The sequence below is a fragment of the Cimex lectularius genome, unplaced genomic scaffold, assembly GCF_000648675.2.
Source record: "Cimex lectularius strain Harlan isolate CLEC.00 unplaced genomic scaffold, Clec_2.1 scaffold47, whole genome shotgun sequence".
Lineage (NCBI taxonomy): Eukaryota > Metazoa > Arthropoda > Insecta > Hemiptera > Cimicidae > Cimex > Cimex lectularius.
Window position 1 is genome coordinate 2,218,488 of NW_019392686.1, and position 10,096 is coordinate 2,228,583.

Consider the following 10,096-nt stretch of genomic DNA (forward strand, 5'->3'; position numbering starts at 1 on the left):
GACAAGGAAAAATGTTTCAAACATTAAACGAATTTAACACTTTTATAATTTTTTAAATTAGGAGTTAGAATTGTATTATTTAATAGTTTTTATTTCTCCAGTGGATTATTATTGTGTTTGTTTTTTAATTTGATCTTTACTCGATTCAGTCTGCTTCGATTTTTGACTGATAGCCGGGAACTTCTAGCCATCATTGACTCGACGCATTGCACATTTCAAATAATGATGCCTGTTGGCTTAAAATTTGTTAGGATTGAACTTGCGACAGTCCAGGGTCCAAGAGCCGCTGCGCTTTCGTTTCAAATTCTGAAAACGTGGCCAAAAATCGACTGAACGCCTTTTCAGAATTTGTGAAAATGTGCAATTAGTTCGATGGGCTAGAATGGAGCCCGAGTGGATAAAATAAACGTTCCTTTAGAAAATGAAAGTTTCTGTTACAACTCTTGGCCATCACAATTCTTGAATATTTATTTCATTGTAAGGTAAAAAAAAAAAAAAATTGGTTGTGCCAAAACAAAACAAAAAACATTTGGCCATTTTTTAATTAGTTATTTGCTCAAATTTACTTTTGTGTTATTTCATAATATTCATGTTTTTAGCTCTTAAGCATTGTAAAATATATCATCTGTTTAATTTCAGTTTCTAATTATATACTATTGTCAAAATGAAACATATTAAAAAGCCAAAATTGGCTTTGACTTATAACTATAACAGGGAGTGAAATATTTATATTACTAAACAAATAAAAAAAAACCATATCTTCTTGATCTCAGAAAATTAAAATCATTTTATAATTATTGCACAATAAAAGCATATCATTCTAAAAGCTTGGAAGATATCTTCATACAAAATATTTACTATTTATCACATACAGTTATATTTGAATACAGAATTTAGCATTTGTAAAAGGAAAAGTTATATAATTACTAATCATTTGTGTGTTGGTGTGTGAGTGCGCTTGCGATTGGCCTTATCGGTAATGTAGTTTTTTTTTCAAATTTTGTGTCTCTTTTAATTTGACCAGTAATGAGTTGACATAGGCTAAGGTATATCGGTTAAGAACGTCTATTATTAATGCCTTGACACAGATGTGTATGTGTGAATACAGCTTCACAGTTGCAAATATATTTTTTTAAATATTAGTTCTAAAAGTGAGAAACAAAAAAATAAATGTATAAAATAACCAAATTATGCAAATTCGATATTACAAAATTGTCCATTTCACCTATTTGCACGATTATGACAACAGAGGAAAAATTGTACATATTAAAAAAAAATATATATATAAAAAAGGTGTTTATTAATTTTGGGTATATATACAAATTATTGGTATATTTTGTGATGAGTTGATTATATTGGTCCTTAGAGACACAATTGATATATTTTCAACCTGAATGTGTTTCATCCATACACGCAGACATTTCTGTGTATATCTGTTTTACCTTTAATTGAATTATGTATTTAAAAAAAAACAAAAAAACAAATTATAGTATTATCTGTTAAAAATTATGTATTTGAAAATGAAATTTAATTAAAACCAAGTTTGTAACCAACCTGTATTAAAGAACTGACACTTTTTTTTTAAACTTTGATTTTCATTATTTAACCCCCCTTTTAACCTTCAATTTGTATGGAAGTGTGTGCACTTCTTAATTATCAAAACGTAAATTATTGTGTTGTTTTTATTGGCTAAAATTTCAGAAGGGTGTAGGCTGTTCGATTGTAACAACATTTAAAAATATGACATTTTAGCATCTTTTGTGCTATAACTATGAAAAATAGATTTTCTAAATTTTTTATTGGCATTATTGTGAGATTTCTCTGTGTGGTCTGTGGATGGATTAACAAGTTATTGACTTATAATTAGTAATCTGTCTCACTTTTGTTTTTCTATCAGACGTGTTTCAGCATTTCGACATCTTCAGAGTTTAATATTATTATATTATGTTTCGGCTATTGTAAAAAAAAAAAAAAAAAAAAAAAAAAAAAAAAAAAAAAAAAAAAAAAAAAAAAAAAAAAAAAAAAAAAAAAAAAAAAAAAAAAAAAAAAAAAAAAAAAAAAAAAAAAAAAAAAAAAAAAAAAAAAAAAAAAAAAAAAAAAAAAAAAAAAAAAAAAAAAAAAAAAAAAAAAAAAAAAAAAAAAAAAAAAAAAAAAAAAAAAAAAAAAAAAAAAAAAAAAAAAAAAAAAAAAAAAAAAAAAAAAAAAAAAAAAAAAAAAAAAAAAAAAAAAAAAAAAAAAAAAAAAAAAAAAAAAAAAAAAAAAAAAAAAAAAAAAAAAAAAAAAAAAAAAAAAAAAAAAAAAAAAAAAAAAAAAAAAAAAAAAAAAAAAAAAAAAAAAAAAAAAAAAAAAAAAAAAAAAAAGAATTGGGTTCAGAGACTATCGGAAGCAGATCACGTTTTAGCCTGAACAATTGCACCAAGCTTCCTTCAGAGAATGATGGTTTTTGAATCAGCAAATCATTCCGTTTTTTGTTATTTTGATACCATTACGGCGATGTGCTTCTTTTTTTTTCATTTGTCATTAATTTTCAAGTCTTTTTTTTCAATAAATCTTTTTTTTTTGTGCTGGAGTGTGTGAAAATTTCCATTTGTTAATCGTATGAATTTTCTAAATTCCTTTGTTGTTTTTTATTGTTAGTCAAAATTTCAGAAGATGTAGTTTGAGTATAAATACGTTTTGTATTTGTGCATGTTTTGTGCCAGTCATGCAAAATTGATGTTCTGAATTTCTTTTGACATCATTATTATTATTTCATATGATAAATTATTGTATTGACTCCTTCGGAGGGTGCAGGTGATCATGAGCATTTCTGTCACAAAATTTATTTGGTGTATTTGATGTAAGATAAGAAAGATAATGATTTATATCAAGAGAATAAGCTCAACAAACCACAACATGTTCCATGGGCTTTCGACATCTAGGTCATATCAACCCTCGATGCATGTAGTTTTTAAATCTAGACCCACTCACACTCTCACTCTTAAGTACATTCTTTACTATTTACGTATTAGGGTGGTAGAGTATTTGATAAACCTCCATAACTCTTTAAACGCTGTAAATAATTTAATTGAGGGACTGTGGGGTCTCTTTCACGCTACTCATTCACTCTAATAAATACATTCAATCTCAATATACACACAAAATGTGTGTATCAAGTACTGTATGTAATAAAACAGATTTTCCTCTGAAAATCAGAATTGGGCACAATTCCCTTTGGTAAGGATGAACACCATTCAGTTATGTACGATAACAGGAGGTGTACAGGTCAGTGGTTGAATTAGGATGAAGTGCCAAAACACTTGCCGAAACCAAATCTTCACCCAAAAAGGGTTATGGTGGTGTACTGTAGTGGCTGACAGAGCAATCTAGCAAATTACACCAGGTACGTAAAACAATAGTTTCACGTTTTTTAACGTTTAATAATTGAATATTTGTCTAAAAAAGTAAAAATAAATGTAAATTGCTAAGGAAAAAAAAAAAAAAAGACGGACAGATAAAATTTGGTTTAATTTTATTTTCGGTTTTTAATTAAATTTCAATATCGCGTATTTCCTCCTCTTGTCTTAATTAGTTTTCGAAGACGCCTCGGCATACTTTCTACCTACCTGGAGATGTCTCTATGCTGGAGTTAGCCCATTCTTCACGAAGAGACCTTTCAAGATCGTGGAGTGTACCAGGAAGGGATGGAAGGGGGTTCAAGTCTGGAGAATGGGCGGCCAGGCTAAGACCCTGACGTTATGTTGTTGAAGGTACGTTTGTACGATGCGGACGGGCATTATCGTGGATTAGAATAGGATTGTCGCTGATTTCGTCAACACATGATCCAAAATTTTATGTTAGTGAGTGGCCGTCAAAGACCCTCCGCGAACAAGAACCAACTCAGTGCGACTCTCCATTGAAATTCCCGCCCACACCATCACTGAGCTACATTGAAAAGGTTGGCTCGGAAAAATTACAAGCTTCGCACCTTTCATTTCGCCTTCTCCACACTTTCACGCCCATCTAGAGATCGTAGAGCAAATTTACATTCATCTGTAAAAAGTACAGCAGACCAATAGTTCAAAGACCAATGGCTGTGCTCTCGAGCAAATGCGAGCCGTCCAGCTCTGTGTGATCTGGTCAATTCTGGCCCTCTTACGGGGCGAAAAGCCATCAGTCAATATTGATTTAATTTTCTTCGAGCAGTGCGTTCAGAAATTTGGACAGCTCGAACTTCCTGGAGCCGATGTATCGCTTGATCAACATAAGATGCCAGTTTCGTAAAATTATCAAAGTCAAAAAACGGTCATCATGTGGTTCTGTTACTCTAGGGCGTCTAGAATCAGAAGCGGGCCTTCTATGGTAGGACACACTTTTTCGAATACGTCTAACGGCGTCTCGCAGAGTTTCATAGGGAACTACGATGGCCGTAGCCGCATACCTGATGGAACGCCCATCATCAATAAGTGCCACACTACGCGCAAAATCTTCAGCACTTAGTGGCATTTTTAAGTTTAACGCAAACTTTTGGCGGGAAGGCTTCTGACCAACCTGATGGCGAGAAAATCAGAACTGGTTGGGAAAATATCCACCTTAACTCTCCTAACTTTGACACAAAAATACTGGGGAAAAAAGTCAATGCCTTTGTTAGCAGAGGTATTTACGGATATGGCACCAATACAAGTGAAGGTGGAGAAAAACAGTGTTCTGCCGGCATTCCAAGCGGAATATGTCACACATTTTAAAAGTCCCGATGTTCAATTTTGCCACAAATATAGCCAACACAAGCTAGCATAGCAAACCAACTGTGTTGGTCCGAATTAAAGGCCAGTTTTCCAAATGGACACATATTCACGGATGGTTCGGTTACAACAAAGAGAGTAGGCTGTGCTTTTTACGACCCCAAAGCAAATCTGAAACCAATGTTTCAACTGCCAGATAATCTGTCAATGAACTGCAGAATTGGTCGCAATATTAAAGGCACTAGAATACATGAAACAAAAACAAATTAGGCACACGGTGGTCTGCTCAGATGGTAAGAGCATAGTGAAAAAACTAAAAGGGAATGAGAAGGGTTTTATCACGGAACATTTACTAATGAGAATTCTCCAGTGCATCCAAGAAATACAGTCGGATGTACTGGAAGTTTCATTAGTGTGGATACAAGCGCAAGTGGGGATAAAAGGTAATAATATAACTGACAAATTAGCCAAAAAAGCAACTGAGTCTGGACTCACATTGGCCATACCAGTTCCAAAAAAAGACATAAAAAGATCCCTACATTTGACTCTTCTCGTGGACTGGCAATTGACGTATTCATCTGCAGGAGCAGGCCAATTTTTCAAGAGAATTTTCCCCTTGGAGGACGAGAGCCTTGGTACCGTGGAGATTACTACGACAGGGCGCAGACTACGACCATAAATTGACTGCTGACGAATCATGGGCTATGTGGCAGCTATCTCAATAAGATAGGGAAAAAGGATTCACCTCAATGCCAAGTGTGTTGAAGATCTCCAGCACATCATAATGAGATGCAAAAGATACGAAGAAGAAAGAAGTAGCATCTTAGGAGAAGTTATTAACTACGAAATTCTTCTTTCCTCATTCACCAAAACGACATACAATAAACTGAACGAATTCTTGTGCAGTGCAAAAATAAAAATATATCAAGGGAAAATAAGTTTTGTACATAAAGTTAACGTTGTAATAATTATTTTTTTCATAAATGGTTGTATATATTAATTATAAAAAAAAGGTTAAAAATTGAAATTAAAAAAACAAAGATAAAAACTAAACAGTGTATTCTTTCAGAATTCAAATGAGACTGAATAAACATTTTAAATTCTGTAAAAATTAAACATTGAAAAATACTTTTCTTTGCTTTGGATTGACTTAATTTTAAAAACAAAATCATTTAAACGCTAAAGTTACATTTTATTTACTAGAAGGGTTACTATGTTTTTCGTTCATTTTGTTGTGAATGTTAAAAAAGAGATAAATTATGTATGGTTGTTGTAAGTTCTTGTAGAAAGTAAGGAAATTGATCAGTTAGAATTTTAAAAGGGTAGGAATTTTCCGACTCGTCTCCAATCAATAATTTCCAATCTCATTACGTGCCCTTCGTCACATAAAAGGTATTGCATGCCCTGAGGACGAACGGGGACCGTTGTTGAATATCTATTAGACGTAATGGAATTGGGGAGACAGATGCTTTAATTGAAAACACCCCACAAAAGGCCCTCTCCTCGTATTCTTCAGCTTCCTTTGTCGAGGGGAGGACCTTTTTGATTGTATGATTTTATTTTCCCGGGAAACCCTTTTGTCGAGATTGTGGAGAGGAGGGAAAACGTACTTTTTTGAAAGGAGGAAGGACCACGATTTACCCGGGACCGAGGTCAGCCCATTACATTAAATTCCAAAAAAGGATGTTCTCACTGGGTTCTGGCTTGTTAGGAGGACCGAAATGGATGAAACGTTTCAAATTACTATCATGATGAAGGTGGGTTGAGTGTGTAGATTAACATTTTGTAAATGATGGTTCTACTCAGATTTGTTGTTTACAACGATTTCAAGCATTAAACGGTCATCATCAGTTTGAAGGAATTACAAACACTTCTCTCGACATGAATTGTCGCTCAATTTTGAACGTAGAAAAAAAAAGTGAATTTGTTTGTCAAATATTATTTAGGTATATGTTTAAAATAGAAAGTAAATCAAAATCTATTATATTATTTACGCATGTTAAATTTTTACATATTTTAATTTCAAATTTCTCAAACCAATCTAATACCCCCCCTTTGTCGAAATTATGTAACACTGTTGTATTTAAATTTAAATTGTGTTTTGTTTACAACGATCCGGATTCAAGCATTAAACGGTCATCATCAGTGAAGGAGTTACTTGTTCTATTTAGGCAAGTGTTCTTCAACTGTCGTTTTAATATCTCTGCATCTTTATTTTATAAATTTCACATCGGGATCATTAGAATTAAGGTGGTAAACCCAGCTTTTTGACAAGTCAACCTTGTTTTTAGGTTTTGAGAGGATGTTTCTAAGTGAACACGTACTTAAAGCTACTGTAAAATCTTAATTTTTAAGAATTTTGCCTACTTTTTCTGATAGTTCACCAATGTATGGCAAGCAACGAAAACCTAATGATTATTTTTGGCAGGTTGGCTGAGTCCGATTGTTGCTCCTTTTAACGTTAATTTTTTTCCCTTTTACTAGCAACCTATCGATAAATATTTCTACATATCCATTATTTTTAGCCAAGGTTTTAATTGTTTGTAATTATTTTTTATAATTAGAAGGTGTTAGTAGAAGTTTCAACAAACGTTCTATGAACCAAATGAATCCAGCTGCTTTTTGGGTCTATAGGTGAGACGAATCTGCCAGTATCACAGTGTCTGTAGTTGTGGGTTTTCTATATATGTCTATTTCAATTAGCTTATTTATTATGGGCAGTTTCAAGTCTAAAAAGTTTAAACTATGTAAACTTTATGTATTTCCGGTGTAAAATGTATCCTAGAATCTAATGAATTATTTAATTGGAGGATTCTTTTAGATCCTCCAGCGTCCACGACCATATACCTAAAATATCGTCTACATAGCGTTTTTTAAAAAAGGACAGATTTAATTGATTTGTTAATACATTTGAATTGAAAGTAAGAGGGCAGGTCGTTAACATAGAGCAGAAACAATAGGGTACCTGATATGCACCCTTGAGCCACTGCCATAATATCGCTTTGGAGCATCAACACAAGGTCAAATTATCTCTACCTAACATCCCACTTCAATTTTTGAGCATTCTAGTTTATACTCAGGTCAAAATGTACAATAAAAAGTGTGAACTAATTGCATTTAAAAAAACAAACAGGATTTTAAGAGAAAATAAATATAGAGCATAACTTGCTCCTTGAACTAGATCTCTAGGTCATTTATGAATTATCTTTTTTTTTTTTTTTTTAACTTTTTATTTGTTTTTTACAACTGCATTCTTCGACGCAACAAGTAAAACGGATAGTATTTACATATAAAATTATTAACGGTAGCGTGAAAGCTTGAACAATTACCATCCAGTGATGGTAGCCGTTAGTTAATCAATACGATGAGCGAGATGTACTCCATCGTAGGAGACCGATGTCAATTGTTAAGGTTGTCGCGGGGCCACCGACGCTTCAGTCTTCTGTTGGGATTATTAGGTAATGTGGTGGATGACAGGTTTTGGACGAAAGGGTTCGGATGATGGAGTAGTTTGGAATGGTACGTTTTGTAGCGGGATTGGGCTAGCTCGGTAACAAAAGGGACATTTAGGTCGGTATGGATGGTGTGATTGGATACATAGAAAGGGGCTTGTACTATTGTTCTGAGGATTTTAGATTGAAGGGATTGGATTCGATTGAGGTTGGAACGCGTAGCAGTACCGTAAAGTTCAAGACCGTATGTCCAAATGGGGGCCAGGAGGGCAATGTAAAGTTTTCTTTTGTTTATTAGTGAGAGTTTTGATCGTCTGTCGAGTAGTCGTTTAAGCATGAAAAATCGTATATTACAGTCTGTGCGTTTAAGTCGTGTATGGGGGTTCCACGTCAGTCGTTTGTCCAGGTAGAGTCCGAGGTATCGTACATGGTTCGCAATTGGGATGGGGACGTTGTTGAGGTATACTGGTGGGAGTGTTTTCTTGTTTAGAGTAAATATTATGTTCGTTGATTTGGTTTCGTTGATCTTGATTCTCCACCGACGGAGCCAGCATTCTAGGGTGTTTAGGTGATTTTGAAGATTACGGGAAGCAGTGACAGGATCTTTATCAGGAGAAAGGATTGCGGTATCATCGGCAAAGGTGAAGGTGATAGTGTTAGGTTGCGTAGGTAGGTCAGAGGTATAAATTGAATAAAGTAAAGGAGCGAGCACGCTGCCCTGTGGGACACCTGCAAGAATAGGATGGATAGGAGACAATGAATTTTTGTGGGATACTTGGAAGAAACGATCGTTAAGATAGGATTTTAGGATAAGGTAATAGGTTGCTGGGAGGATGTTCTTGAGCTTCCACAGCAGCCCAGAATGCCATACTCGGTCAAAGGCTTGGTGTATATCCAAGAACACACCCGGACAATACTGTTTTAGCTCAAGGGATGTGGAAATAACGTCGATTATGCGATTTGCTTGTTGTACAGTTGAGTGGCAACTCCGAAAGCCGAATTGGTGATGGGGAATTGTGTTTGTAGGAATTTCCTTGGTCAAGCGGTTCAATAGGAGCTTTTCCAGTATTTTGCCAATTATCTAAGTTAGAATTCTAAGTATTATTATTTTAAAAACAATACAATTATGTATTATGACACTTTTATGCTAAATATAAACTGTTTTTGCCTTTTTCAAAAGTTTTTTTAAATTGATTTGTTAATACTCGTAGCATGGTATAATGTGATGATTCGTTGTAATAACAAGTGGATACTGGGCTTTAGACTTAGGTACTTTTCCCACGAGTTACTTTAGGAAATTTTATTGTGCATTTTAATTAGAAGCATACGGAAGTGGGTGTCTTGAAGTTTTCAGAATATACGACGAGTTAAGTTCCTTGTAGATGTAGATGTATTAGTCAGGGTGTGTAATATACTGCGCCCGTTAAGAGCTGTTACCCCGTTCTGTGCCTATAGCATACCGGAGTACTACCCATGAAGCAATTTGAATAGGCCTGGTTTCTGCGAATTTCTTCTCTGGTCACATTGTACGTCCCAAAGACTTCCTTTGAAGGGAAAGAACCTCCTGTGGGCAAGTGTAGCGCCACAGTTCCTTAATAGGTGTCTAGGTGTCTCCTTCCTGAATCTGGGTTATGCCAATCTTCTTTAAATGTCCGTTTAGTTTGCTGTATGGATCCTGTTAGGATTCGCAGTTTTTCCTGCTTCCTTTGATACATTCTATTACTTCTTTCCTTCTGAAATTTGTTAGGAGGTTCTTGGATTGTTTGTGTCCAATGAGTCCCTTGTTCCCTCATTTTCTTTTTATCCTTCTGTCTGAGGTACTCATTGATAGTGTGGGTTCCTATGCCACAGAAGGATTCGGGTCCTATCAGCGGTGTAGCAGACAGTTGCAAGGGTGTAGGAACGTTCCTTAGAATAACAAGT